Genomic DNA, 14,392 nt, shown 5'->3' on the forward strand with positions numbered 1-14,392 from the left:
TCTATTTTTGTACTCCATTCCCTTTGAAATAAAAGGCAACATTCCATTTGCCTTCCCTATTACCTGCTGAATTTATATGCTAGTTTTTTGGGATTATTCATAAGTTTATATATTGAAACTGAGTACACATAAAGTGGGCCACACCAGAACCAAGGTGCTCTTCAAGCTAACATTTGATGTGCTCAGGCAATGTTTCTGGTACTAGGATCACACAGGAGGGGCTTTGCCATATCCCTTTGAATATTGTTAATTTGTGGCACATTGCAGCCAACGACAAATCTTTGCCACTGGGGGCCAGTCCAAAGACAGGGAGCTGCAGGAGAAAGTATACATTTTGTCTAAGGTGCTCTCTGATACATTCATTAGTATGGTATTTTCCTTTGGCTCTTTTTCTCCCATGAAATGTGCTATCACCTCAATCACTGGGATATTTTCATATTATAAAAATACAAATACATGTAGTAGTGGTGGATAAACTGAATAGTACTTTGCGTCAGTCTTCACGGTGGAAGACACGAGTAACATCCCCAAAGTTCAAGAGAGTCGGGGGGCAGAGGTGAGTATGGTGGCCATTACCAAGGAGAAGGTGCAAGGAAAACTGAAAGGTCTGAAGGTGGATAAATCACCTAGACCAGATGGATTACACCCCAGAGTTCTGAAGGAGATAGCTAAAGAGATAGTGGAGGCGTTAGTGGTGACCTTTCAGGAATCGTTGGAGCCAGGGAGGGTCCCAGAGGACTGGAAAATCGCTAATGTAACCCCCCTGTTTAAGAAGGGAGTGAGGCAAAAGACGGGAAATTACAGGCCAATTAGCCTGAACTCAGTTGTTGGTAAGATTTTAGAGTCCATTATTAAGGATGAGATTTCAGAATACTTGGAAGTGCATAGTAAAATAGGGCAAAGTCAGCACGGTTTCATCAAGGGGAGGTCATACCTGACAAATCTGTTAGAATTCTTTGAGGAGGTAATGAGTATGTTAGACAAAGGAGAGCCAATGGATGTTATCTACTTGGACTTCCAGAAGGCCTTTGACAAGGTGCCACACAGGAAGCTGCTCAGTAAGTTAAGAGCCCATGGTGGTAGAGGCAAGGTACTAGCACGGATAGATGATTGGCTGTCTGGCAGGAGGCAGAGAGTGGGGATAAGGGGTCCTTCTCAGGATGGCAGCCAGTGACTAGTGGAGTTCCGCAGGGTCAGTGTTGGGACCACAACTTTTCACTTTATACATTAATGATCAAGATGAAGGAACTGAGGGCATTCTGGCTAAGTTTGCAGATGATACAAAGATAGGTGGAGGGACAGGTAGTATTGAGGAGACAGGGAGGCTGCAGAAGGATTTGGACAGGTTAGGAGGATGGGCAAAGAAGTGGCAGATGGAATACAATGTGGGGAAATGTGAGTTCATGCACTTTGGTAGGAAGAATAGAGGCATAGACTATTTTCTAAATGAGGAGAGAATTCAGAAATCTAGAGTGCAAAGGGTCTTGGGAGTCCTAGTCCAGGATTCTCTTAAGGTCAACTTGCAGGTTGAGTTGGTAGTTAGGAAGGCAAATGCAATGCTGGTATTTATTTTGAGAGGATTAGAATATAAAAGCAGGGATGTGCTGCTGAGGCTTTATAAGGCTCTGGTCAGACCACATTTAGAATATTGTGAGCAATTTTGGGTCCCGTACCTCAGGAAGGATGTTCTGGCCCTGGAGAGGGTCCAGAGGAGGTTCATGAGAATGATCCCAGGAATGAAAGGCTTAACATTTGAGGAATGTTTGAGTACTCTGGGTCTATACTCAATGGAATTTAGAAGGATGAGGGGGGATTTGATTGAAACTTACAGAATACTGAAAGGCCTGGATATAGTGGACATAGGGAAGATGTTTCCATTAATAGGAGGGACTAGTACCCGAGGGCACAGCCTCAGAGTAAAGGGAAGACCTTTTAGAATAGAGATGAAGAGAAACTTCTTTAGCCAAAGAGTGGTGAATCTATGGAATTCATTGCCACAGAAGGCTGTGTATTTTAGACCGAGATAGATAGGTTCTTGATTGGTAAGGGGATCAAAGATTACGGGGCGAAGGCAGGAGAATGGGGTTGAAAAACTTATCAGCCATGATTGAATGGCGGAGCAGACTCGATGGGCTGAATGGCCTAATTTCTGCTCCTATGTCTTATGGTCTTATGGTCTAACAGGGTAGAAAAGATGTTAGGGTTTTGATGCCATTCAAACGACCCTCTCCTATTATGTGATACCATATACTATTTGAGATTCTAATTTCCTGAACAGTATTCATTGCTTGGATATGTTGCACATGTTACTGGGAGAATTGAATTTAGAACAATGATATGCAGATTTCTTTTCTAACCTGCTCAACTTGTAGAAGTGTGGCATCTGGTGGTTTAGTTTGCACTTGCAGTCTGATTTACAGCTGAAATCATTTTCCTTTCCAAGTAAGGTTACTGCTCTGCCATTGTTTTTATGCTGATGTGGAACAATTGCTGCTTTGCTGAAATGCAAAGTCAGAAATAAAACTTGGGAGTGAGATTGTTGATTCGAATTCCAGGCATATTATGGACCAGGAAGTGAAACAATCTCCAGTAGATGAAACTTTATACCAGGTGAACAATAACTCAGTTCACTGTCAAACTACTTTTAGTAAGTGTCCAGGCAATCCATTAGATGTAGAATAAAAGCAACCTTTTTTTTTATTGGTTTATTGTGTGTGAACATCATTGGCAAGGCCAACATTTGTTGCCCATTCCTAATGCCCTTGAGGAGATGGTGGTGAGCTGCTGGGGGCCTCCTTGAACTGCTGCAGTCCATGTGGTACAGATACACTCACAGTGCTATTAGGAAGTGAGTTTCAGGATTTTAACTCAGCCCCAATGAAGGAATGGTGATATAGTTCAAAGTCAGGATGGTCTGTGGGTTGAAGGGGAACTTCTATGTGGTGGTGTTTTCGCGTGTCTACTGTCCATGTTCTAGGTGGTAGAGATCATAGATTTGGAAGGTGGTGTCGAAGGTGAGTTGTTAATGTGCATCCTGTAGATAGTACACTGCTGTCACTGTGCATCACTGGTGGTGGGAGTGAATGCTTAAGTTGGTAAATGGATTGCTGAGCTTTAGCCTGGATGATGTCAAGTTTCTTAAATGTTGTTGGAGCTACATTCATCCAGGAAAGTGTAGAGTATTCCATTGCACTTAGCAGTATTCCCAGTCCCTTACCTGCTCTTGTAGGCGCACTACTTATATGGCTGGTCCAGTTCAGTTTCTGGTCAATGGTCACCCCTAAGATGTTGATAATAGGGCATTCAGCAATGTTAATGTCATTGAATGTCAATGTCTCTCTTGTTGGAAATGGTCATAGCCTGGTACTTATCTGCATGATGTGGATTTGAACTAGATCTATTCTTGGCTCAATTCGTTTTTTTCTGTATCATAAATATCAACATAAAGATGAGCTGTGGAAAGAGAGGAAATGACATTGTTATGATCATTGGCCAGACACCTAAGTTGTTGGTAATATCTGGTTAGGGACCAATAACGTTTTGATTAAAGTAGACAAAGGTTGAGATTTAAGGCACTTGCTCAGTGAATAAAGCCACGAGATTCCACAGGTTTTGGACAAACAGAAATAAATTTTACTACACAAGGTTAGAAAAAAAAAACAATTTACAATATCTATCTTCTACTCTAATATTCAGGGTAAGTATGAGGTGCATGTTAACTAATGGTTGAACACACGACACTACACAATAATTGGCAGATGTTACCAAGACAGTGCCCATGGATTTCTCAACAACCCACCCAGACGTCAATAAACACTGTGAGTTAAACAATCTCACTGAAACTCTGTCTTTCTCACGAGAATTCCAGTCTTTACCTTCAAAGATCTAAGCTAGGAATTGTCTCTGAAAGTTGCTCCAACTTGGAAGGCATCAACAATGGCTCACCTTGCAGGTCTTCAATCTCATCTCCCAAGATTCTGTTGCCCTGGATTCCCAAGTATACACTCAAGCACCAACTCACAAGCACAACTTCAGCTCTTCAGCCACATTAAGTAGAACATTACAGTGAGTGCCTTTGCCCCCATAGCCTGCAGCACAGAATCACGAACCTTTGGCTGCCTTCTTCACTCAAAGTCTGCTCCCCCCATCTCTTTTCCTGTTTGGAACCTGTTTCTCTGCTTCTCTCTTTTTAACTGTCCTTTTCCTGTCCCCTCTCTGGCACCTTTCTTTGGGGGCCTCTCCCAGTCCTCTCTCCTTTTTGATCTCTCCCTATCCTCTCTCCCCATTGGGACTTCTCCCAGTCCCCCGCCTGGGACACTTGTCTTCTACAGCACTCTGCTCCCAGTCACCTGACCTGGGATTTCATGCCATTTTTCCTTATGCACAGATGCACTGGGTACAAAGAACATAAAAATGCCAATCTGTGTGTGTGCAGCCAACTCCCGGTCTGCGCATATGCAAAAGCTCTGAGGCCCATCGGGAGTTGAAGTTCCTGACCTCTGCGCTCAACATTAAGGTAAATTTGACTTTCATAACAACATTCAGTCAGCAAAGAGTATTCTTTTTCATCTGCCTGAAAACTCTCTTAAAGTAACATTCAGAATTTTAAAGGAAGACCTTTTTCTTCAAGAGATAACAAGCCTCTGTGGAAAAGTTAGCAGATATCCTGTGTAAATGTTGTTGTATCTGGAGATTAACTTGTGTGTAAATTCCTTTTACACATTCAAGGGCATGTTTTGTAAATTAAGCCTTAAATAATTTTGAAATTTGGTTGGTATGGAGAGATGAGAGATCGAGGGTCGAAGGTAAAAAAAATGCATCACATTCAAAAACCATCATGAACGCAAAAACAGAAATGATAAATCAATATAACAAATTTCAAATGTCGTTGATGACAGTGCCAGAGATTTCCAGGGGACAAGAGTGTAAAAATTTTGTAAGGGTACTGATCTGCAGGATTGCTTTAGCATATGTACACCTTATGGCTATGTTATTAAATCCTACAAATCAAGCATGAAATGCAAATGTATAACACTGCGGGATAGTAAACCATGGAATTTGTTAAACCACCATAATTTAGAAGAGCTACTATGATATAAATTTAGAAATTCAGTCACATAATACAGGTGTCTAAACTTCCATAATGGCAGGCGATGTGCATGAATTCATTCCACACAGGAAGGGCACCGCCTGCCATATTGGATTGCGTTCTTCCTTGGGCCAACAGGAGGGCACACCAACAGCATTTTTAAAAATTATTAAAATATTGAAATAATCTTCCTATGTTGGTTCATAGGACCTCATTATTGTATTGGACTACCACAGAACCCAAATCAACATGTGATAAACTCATCCAGCAACTCATGATGTAATCAGGTGGAAGGACCTTTCACCAATACTATTTAAAGGCCTCATTCGTTTGATACAAGCTTGTTGCTGGTTTGTTGTTTTAAGCTGCTAGATAACATTGGGACATTTTCTCACCTACTTTCTCCTTCTACAACTTCTTACAGATTTTCCTAACAACGTTTTATGGGTGCGGCATTGGTTTTGTCTGTATGCTGTAATGGGTGGCCTGGTAGACCTGCCTTTGGGACTGAAGGATGAGGGGGAGCAGCCAAGAAAACAGGAAAGAGCAGAAGCTGCTGGAAGATGAGAGAAAACAGGGTAAGTCAGTAAGGAGCTTTTCTCCAACTTAACTTCACAGAGGAGCAATGTATCCCCGACCACACTTCACCATGGAGGCTGTCAACCGAGCCGAGTCACTACAGCCAAAACTTGAGCCTGGAACCAGGGCATGGACAGAACTGCATGTGACTCTCAAGGTCAGCGAGACCCTTAATTTTCCTAACACAGGATCATTCCATGCTGCAGCAGGTGACACCAGTGACATCTCCCAGTTTGCTGTTCACCATTGTATATGGGTGGTGACCAGGACTCTCTATGCCAGGAACGACAGTTATATTCTCAATGGACAAACAAATCAGGATGAAAGTGCTTTAGGTTTCTCTCACATTGAGGTTTCCTCAATGTGCATAGACTGCTTCTATATTGCTTTGCTCATTCCCCATCACTAGGTTTCCCAATAGAAATAATTTCTAATCCCTCAACATCCAACTTGTTACCAACCACAGGTGGCACATCATATAGGTCTGTGCCCGATTTCCTGGCACAATCATGATTCATTCATCCTGCACATGTTTACTGTATTGCTTATATTATAATCAGACTGCCAGCTCGTGGGCTGGTTATTGGGTTACAAGAGTTACCCCTTCAGAATTGGCTCATGACTCCTGTCAGGAACCTGCTCATTGCTGCAGAGCTGACCTACAATGAGAGCCATGGCACCAATCAGTGTGCTCAAGCAACGCTTCCACTACCTGGCCCGTTCAGAGGAGCTCTCTGGTGCAACCTCAATCATGATCCAAAATTTGTAGTAATTCCTGCTCCTCCTGACCCCACAAGATTATTCTGTATGCTGCTTGTCCATGTGTGGCCCACTCTAGGCCTGGACAATCAGTTGCCTTCACATTGATGTGAAGGGTAATAAGACTTTGGCAGTATGTACAGCAAGTAATTAGGAAGGCAACTGTTGGCCTTTATTTCGAGGGGATGGTGTAGAAAAGCCGAGGAGCCTTGTACAGGGCATTAGTGAGACTGCACTTAGAAAACTCTACAGAGTTCTGGTCTCCTTAGGAAGAATATACTTGCACGGGAGGCAGTTCAGAGAAGGTTCACTAGGTTGACTCCTGGGATGAAGGGGTTGCCTTATGAGGAAAAGATAAAAAAGTTAGGCCTATACTCATTGAGTTTAGAGGAATGAGAGGTGATCTTATTGAAACATATACGATTCTGCGGGGACTTGACTGGGTAGATGCTAAAAGGATGTTTTCCCTTCAGGGGAAATCTAGAATTAAGGAGCATAGGTTCAGATTAGAGGTCTCCAAGACAGGGATAAGGAATTTCTTCTCTCAGAGGATCTTTGGAATTCTCCTCCACAGAGGGGATTGGAGGCTGGGATCCTTGAATATATTCAAGGCTGAGTTCGACAGATTTTGATTTCCATGGGAGTGTAAGGTTAAAGGGAACAGGTAGGAAAGACCACAATCAGGTCAGCCAGTACCTTATAGAATGGTGGACCAGACTCGAGGGGCCAAATTGCCTACTTCTGCTCCTACCTTTTATATTTCTTAGTGTACAGTTCAAGATTTAAGCCATGACCTGGGATCTGGGCTGGACTTAGTGGGATCCCATCATCCTGTCTGAAAGCAGTGGGGGGTCAACCCTCTTCAGCGGTCACTAGGACCTAGTAATCCCTATTGAGGATGGCTGCCCTCTCTCAAGAGCCGTCAGCCAACTAGAGCGTAGGTTGCTCAGTAGCTTCAACAGTACCACTGGTATCAGTGGCCACTGCTGAGACTGTACCAGGAGGAGAAGGGTGCATCAATGGGCATTAACTCTCTCAACAGAGGAAGTGATGGTGTAGTGGTATCGTCACTGGACTAATAATCCAAACTTAGGGTAATATTCTGGGGATCCGGGTTTGAATCCCACCATAGTGGATGGTGGAATTTGAATTAAAAGTCTAATAATGACCATTAAACTATTGCCAATCATTGTAAAGGCCCACCTGGTTCACTAATTCCCTTTAAGGAAGGAAATCTGCCATCACACACAGACCCCACAGCAATGTGGCTGATTCTTAAATGCGCTCTGAAATGGTTTAGGAAGCCACTCAGTTGTATCTAACTGCTACAAAGTTACAAAAAAAGAATGAAACCGGACGGATTACCCAGCATCGACCTAGGCACCGGAAAACCCAGCCCTGCAAAGTCCTACTTACTAACATCTGGGGGCTAGTGCCAAAATTGGGAGAGCTGTCTCACAGACTAGTCAAGCAATAGCCTGACATAGTCATCCTCACGGATTCGTACCTTACAGATAACGTCCCAGACTCTGCCATCACCATCCCTGGGTATGTCCTGTCCCCTCCAGCAGACCAGCAGAGGTGGCGGCACAGGGGTGTACAGTTGGGAAGGAATTGCCCTGGGTGTTGTCCTCAACGTCGACTCCAAACCCCTTGAAGTTTCATGTCATCAGATCAAACATGAGCAAGGAAACCTCCTGCTGATTGCTACATACTGCCCTCCCTCAGCTGATGAATCAGTGCTCCTCCATGTTGAATACCACTGGAGGAAACACTGAGGATGGCAAGGGTGCTGAATGTACTCTGGGTGGGGAATTCAATGTCCATCAATAAGAGTGGCTTGATAGCTCCACAATTGGCCCAGCTGTCCGAGTCCTAAATGACAGAGCTGCTAGACTGGGTCTGCGGTAGGTGGTGAGGGAACCAACAAGAGGGAAAAACATACTTAACCTCATCCTCATCAACCTGCCTGCCACAGATGCATCTGTCCATGACAGAATCGATAGGAGTGACCACCACACAGTCGTCGTGGGGATGAAGTCCCACCTTCACATTGAGGATACCCTCCATCGTGTTGTGTGACACTACCACCATGCTAAATGGGATAGATTTTGAATAGATCTAGCAACTCAAGACTGGGCATCCATGGGCCATCAGCAGCAGCAAAACTGTACTCGAACACAATCTGTAACCTCATGGTCCAGCATATCCTCCAGTCTACCATTACCATCAAGCCAGGGTCTACCAGTATCATCAAGCCAGGGGATCAACTTTGGTTCAATAAAGAATGCAGGAGGGCATGCCAGGAGCAGCACCAGGCATACTAAAAATGAGGTGTCAACCTGGTGAAGCTATAACACAAGACTGCTTGCGTTTCAAACAGCACAAGCAGCAATAGAGCTAAGTGATCCCACAACCAATGGATCAGGTCTAAGCTCTGCAGTCCTGCCACATCCAGTTGTGAATGGTGGTGGACAATTAAACAACTCACTTGAGGAGGAGGGTCCAAAAATATCCCCATCCTCAGCGATGGCGGAGCCTAGCACATCAGTGCAAAAGATAAGGCTGAAACATTTGCTACAGTCTTCAGCCAGAAGTGCCGAGTGGATGATTCATCTTGGCCTCCTCCGGAGGTCCCCAGTATCACGGATGCCAGTCTCCATCCAATTCAGTTCACTCCACGTGATATCAAGAAATGGCTTATGGCACTGGACACTGCAAAAGCTATGGACCCTGACAATATTCCAGCAACAGCACTGAAGACATGCTCCAGAACTTGCCTCGCCCCTAGCCAAGCTGCTCCGGTACAGCTACAGCACTGGCATCTACCCGGCTATGTAGAAAACTGCCCAGGTATGCCCTGTACACAAAATGCAGGACAAATCAAACCTGGCCAATTACTGCCCAATCAGTTTGCTCTCGATTATCAGTAAAGTAATGGAAGGGGTCATCAACAGTGCTATCAAGCGGCAGTTGCTCAGCAATAACCTGCTCACTGACACCCAGTTTGCATTCCACCAGGGCCACTCAGCTCCTGACCTCACTACAGCCTTGGTTCAAACATGGACTCCCGAGATGAGGTAAGAGTGACTGCCCTTAATATCAAGGCTGCATTTGACCGGGTGTTGCATCAAGGAGCCCTAGCAAAATTGGAGTCAATAGGAATCAGGGGGAAAACTCGCCACTGGTTGGATTCGTACCTAGCACAAAGGAAGATGGTTGTTGTAGTTGGAGGTCAGTCATCTCAGCCATCACTGCAGGAGTTCCTCAGGGTAGTTTCCAAGGCCCAACCATCTTCAGCTGCTTCATCAACGACCTTCCTTCCTCATAAGGTCAGAAGTGGGGATGTTCGCTGATGATTATGCAATGTTCAGCACCATTCACAACTCCTCTGATACAGAAACAGTCTATATCCAAATACAGCAAGACCCGGACAATATCTAGGCTTGGGCTGACAAGTGGCAAGTAACATTCACACCACACATGTGCCAGGCAATGACCATCTCCAACAAGAGATAATCTAACCATTGCCCTTTGACGTTCAATGGCATTACCATCACTGAATTCCCTACTATCAAAATCCTGAGGGTTAACATTGACCAGAAACAGAACTGGACTAGCCATATAAATACTGTGGCTACACGAGCAGGTCAGAGGCTAGGAATCCTGCGATGAGTAACTCACCTCCTGACTCCCCAAAACCTGTCCACCATCTACAAGCGCAAGTCAGGAATGTGATGGAATACTCCCCATTTACCTGGAATAATGCAGCACCCACAATACTCAAGAAGCTTGACACTGTCCAGGACAAAGCAGTCTGATTGATTGGCACCACATCCACAAACATTCACTCCCTCCACCATTGATGCACAGTAGCAGCAGTGTGTACCATCTACAAGATACACTGCAGGAATTCAGAAAGGCTCCTTAGACAGCCCCTTCCAAACCCACAACCACAGCCATTTAGAAGGACAAGAGCAGCAGAGCCATGGGAACACCACCATCTGGAAGGTCCCCTCCAAGTCATTCACCATCCTGACTTGGAAATATATCGGCGTTCCTTCACTGTTGCTGGGTCAATTTCCTGGAACTCCCTCCCTAACAGCACTGTGGGTGTACCAACACCATGTGGATTGCAGCGGTTCAAGAAGGCAGCTCACCCTCACCTTCTCAAGAGCAATTAGGGATAGGCAAAAAATGCTGGCCCAGCCAGCGAAACCCACATCCAGTGAATGAATTGTAAAAAACAGGTAAGTGGGATCAGTCAGATAGGCCCTGACAAGGTAGTGGGGTGAGGGGTGGTGGTGATGAGAGTTACCATGGGAGCAGCCTCTGATGGCAGGAAGGATACCCCTGTGTGGACCAAAGAGGATCTTAAAAAAAGGCCCCCTCCACCGAGCCCACCAGAGTTTACCTCGCAGACTCCCTACATGTTAGAGTGTCCTCCTGCTGTTGGTTAAATGTCAGCGGAGACAGGAAGAGGTGCTAACTGGCCACTTACATGATTCACTTAGGCTCCAGATGGGTGGGACTTTGGCTTTATTTTCCATCGCGGGCAAGATGTCATGGTGGCAGGAAGATGACTGGCACACCACCCACCACCTTTTCACGTCAACTTGCCAGGCTTCCCACCTCCCAGTCCATCCCTAAAATCGAGCCCACTGAATCCAGGCCTTCCTTGGCCATTTTCCAAGGGATCCTGTTTCAGGCAAAGCCCTTACCAACCACAAATAAAATCACCCATATCAGAAATAGCACGACGAAGGGAAGGAGCTCCCAGGCTAGCAGTTAACCGAAAAGTCATGGACCTGAAATGTTAGCTCTGTTTCTCTCTCCACTGATGCTGCCTGATTTGCTGAGTATTTCCAGCACTTTCTGTTTACTTCTGATTTCCAGTGGCCACAGTATTTTGCTTTTATATTAAGGCAATTCTGAACCCTGGGCACATTTCTATGGCACTTAAATACTGCTCAGAGACAGTTATTTGGATTCTGTTTAAATTATCATGAGGTTATATTTTGAGTGCCGTGGAAAGTTTCCATCCTCTTACCTTCAAAAGACTATGGATGTCTTGCTGGAAATGGAGAATATCATTCTTGTGATTCTGAACATTTTGGAATTATAAGGAGTGAAAAAATTGACTTGTTCTGACTAGGGAAAAGAAGAATGGGAGGTGACATGGCTTCAATTGTTGTTGTAAGACTGGAGGACACAGGAAATTCAAGGTAATCATGCGATACAAAAGATTTGTAGGAATTTGTTTGCTCACAGAGTGACTGACATGTGGAATGGATTTTCCTTCAGTGTTATTTAGTGTTAATTCATTGGGCTCCTTGAAGGAGAAGCTAGATGATTATCTTGGTGAGGGGTACTGATAGATTGTAGGGATAGGCTTAGGCAGAGGTCTGGAAGACTATGGCACATTATTCAGTACATAGGAAGAGTATGTGGAGGAAGTTCTCTGTTTGGCCCTTCAGAAAGTTTTACCCTGTTTGAATTAGCTTCCTCACAGAAGTTGTATTTCATTAGATACAGGATCATGAGATTTATGAACAAAAATGCTGGAAATCTGAAACAATCACAGAAAACTCAATAGACTGGCCTGCATCTGTTGAGAACACTGAAGTCAATGTTTGAGGCTTTGACATCTTTCTCAGAACATGAAGCTTTTATCTGCAAACTTATGAAATATCTTCCTGTTCTAAGGAAAGGTTCAATAACCAAAACATTGACATCTGTTCCCTCAGGAAGTGTTGCCTTACCTGCTGTGTGGATCCAGCATTTTCCGTTTCTGTGCCATATCTGTATGGGCTCAGGGGACCCAATAGCTGATCCTTAATCCACAGTTTCTCATGTCCCTATGTTCCTTTTAATGGCAATTGGTTGGCGAATGGAGAGAGGATGTAAATGTAAGCATGGAGCAAACTTAGCTTCGTGAGCTCTGACGAAAGATCATCAAACTGAAACATTGGGCGGAATTTAATGCCTCCTCCTGAGGTAGGTTAAGAGGTTGGGGTGGGGGGGTGTGGTTGTGTGTTCAGGAGAGAAGGTGCAAGGTGGAGATACCACGGCCTTCTCACCTCCCTCCAATTAAATCTGTGGCACGAAGACTCATGGACGGTCCCCCTGCCCGAAGGCCAATTGAGGCACTCAGGTTGTCTCTTAAGGGCCTCATCCCACTGCTGCTGGTGTTTAACCCTCAATAGGCAGGGGCCACACCATGCAGGTGTACCACCAGGAAAAACCTGGTAGGTAGGCCTGGGGCCTGATTTGCGGGACTCCTCCTTGTCGGGCTCTCACTGTCAGCTGGAGGCACCTGCCAGTGGGAATGAAGGGACCGAGAGCAAGACCCCCTCCTGCCCTTCAAATCAACCCCCTTCCCTCACCTTGCTGGGGCCTGCCTTTCTTGCCTTGACAATTTAATCCTGGGGCTCCATCACCAATCCTCTGCCTGTAGGCCACACTGCAGTACCAGCAGTGGCCACCATTCCTGGTGGCACTGCCTGTACAGGCAAGCTGCCAGCCTCTGATTAGCCAACACCTCCTGAGGGCAGGATGTCCCCCAACCTGCACTTGAATTTCTAGTGGGGGTAGATTCCTCTCACATGAGCCTGACAGTGGAAAGGTAAGTGTCTGATTGGAACTTAATCCTGAAAATGGCCTTGTTTGCGTTGTCATCTGTCTTCCAGTCAGTGGATGTGCCCCTCCTCCACCGTTAAATTCTGCCTATTAACACAGTTTCTCTCCACATAGATGCTGCCTGACTTGCTGAATATTTTCAGCATTTTCTGTTTGTACTTAAGTAAAACTGCCTCTTACCTGGCTTACCTTTCATTAACTTTATAATGAAACATGCTTTGTTCATTTGAATTTATATGTCTTGGTGCTGGGGAAACCATTCCTGACCAGTTAACATTACAGGTAGTTTCTGTTTGCATCTGTGTAGTTAGTACCTTCTTCAAGCATAATGATGAAGATGTGGGTAGGAAGATTGTGCTACAACCGCACTACATAGACATGCTTTAAGTGCAGCAAACTATTTTATAAACCTACATCACCACAAGAAGTAAATAAGTGTAAGAATAAAAGTACACTGGAAGTGTGTATGAGAAACCGGAATACAAATATTTGAAAAATATACTGTGAAAATACTGATAAGACAAGCTAGTGCATTTTGGAGCCATCACTGACTTTTATCATCATTGTATCATACTTGGAAGCATTTATTGCTGGAAATGTGCCTGTGCTCACCAGTCAAACTCTCCTAAGTTCATCTCCATTACCAAATTTAGGCTGCAAAAATATCATTCCTCAGGTGACATTGAGAACACGTGCGAGCTTTTAAGGTCTTTGTACCATACAAATACCGACAGGCAACTTTTTTACTTTAAGTTTTATATTAAGAAAATCTAAAATATTTTCCTACAGATAAATTGAAAGTGTGCCATTATTATTTTATCGTTGCACATCTCCACTACAACACCAGCCCAGAGAGTGATATAAAATCTATTATATAAGAGTACAGAACGTCCTGCTGGCATGGTACAGATAATACCTCTCAATCCTGGCCGCTTTGTCTTATATATATCATCCCCTCACCACACACCATACTCCCCCAAAACACAAAAGTTCTGCCTTAATAGCACCAACAATAAAACTGTTTTGAGAAGATAGGTTTTCAAAACCAAAAAAATTACAGTGAAAATGGAAGAAAAAGTAAACAAGCCAGAATTTGCTGAGAAGTCCTGTCATTAGATTGACATATTACGTCATGCATTAGCAACACATAAAAAAAATATAGGAATTTGCAGAGTAAAAGAAATATGCATTAAGTTGCAATCCACCATAAATTGTTGGGCAATTTGTGCTGCTCCACTAGTAACCTCGCCAAAGCTGATGGAAGTCCATTCTCACCGAGATATTCTCTATTGTAGTTAATACCAATCATGAAATTGCTGGATTTAT

Source organism: Carcharodon carcharias, chromosome 2 (genome assembly GCF_017639515.1).
Source record: "Carcharodon carcharias isolate sCarCar2 chromosome 2, sCarCar2.pri, whole genome shotgun sequence".
NCBI lineage: Eukaryota > Metazoa > Chordata > Chondrichthyes > Lamniformes > Lamnidae > Carcharodon > Carcharodon carcharias.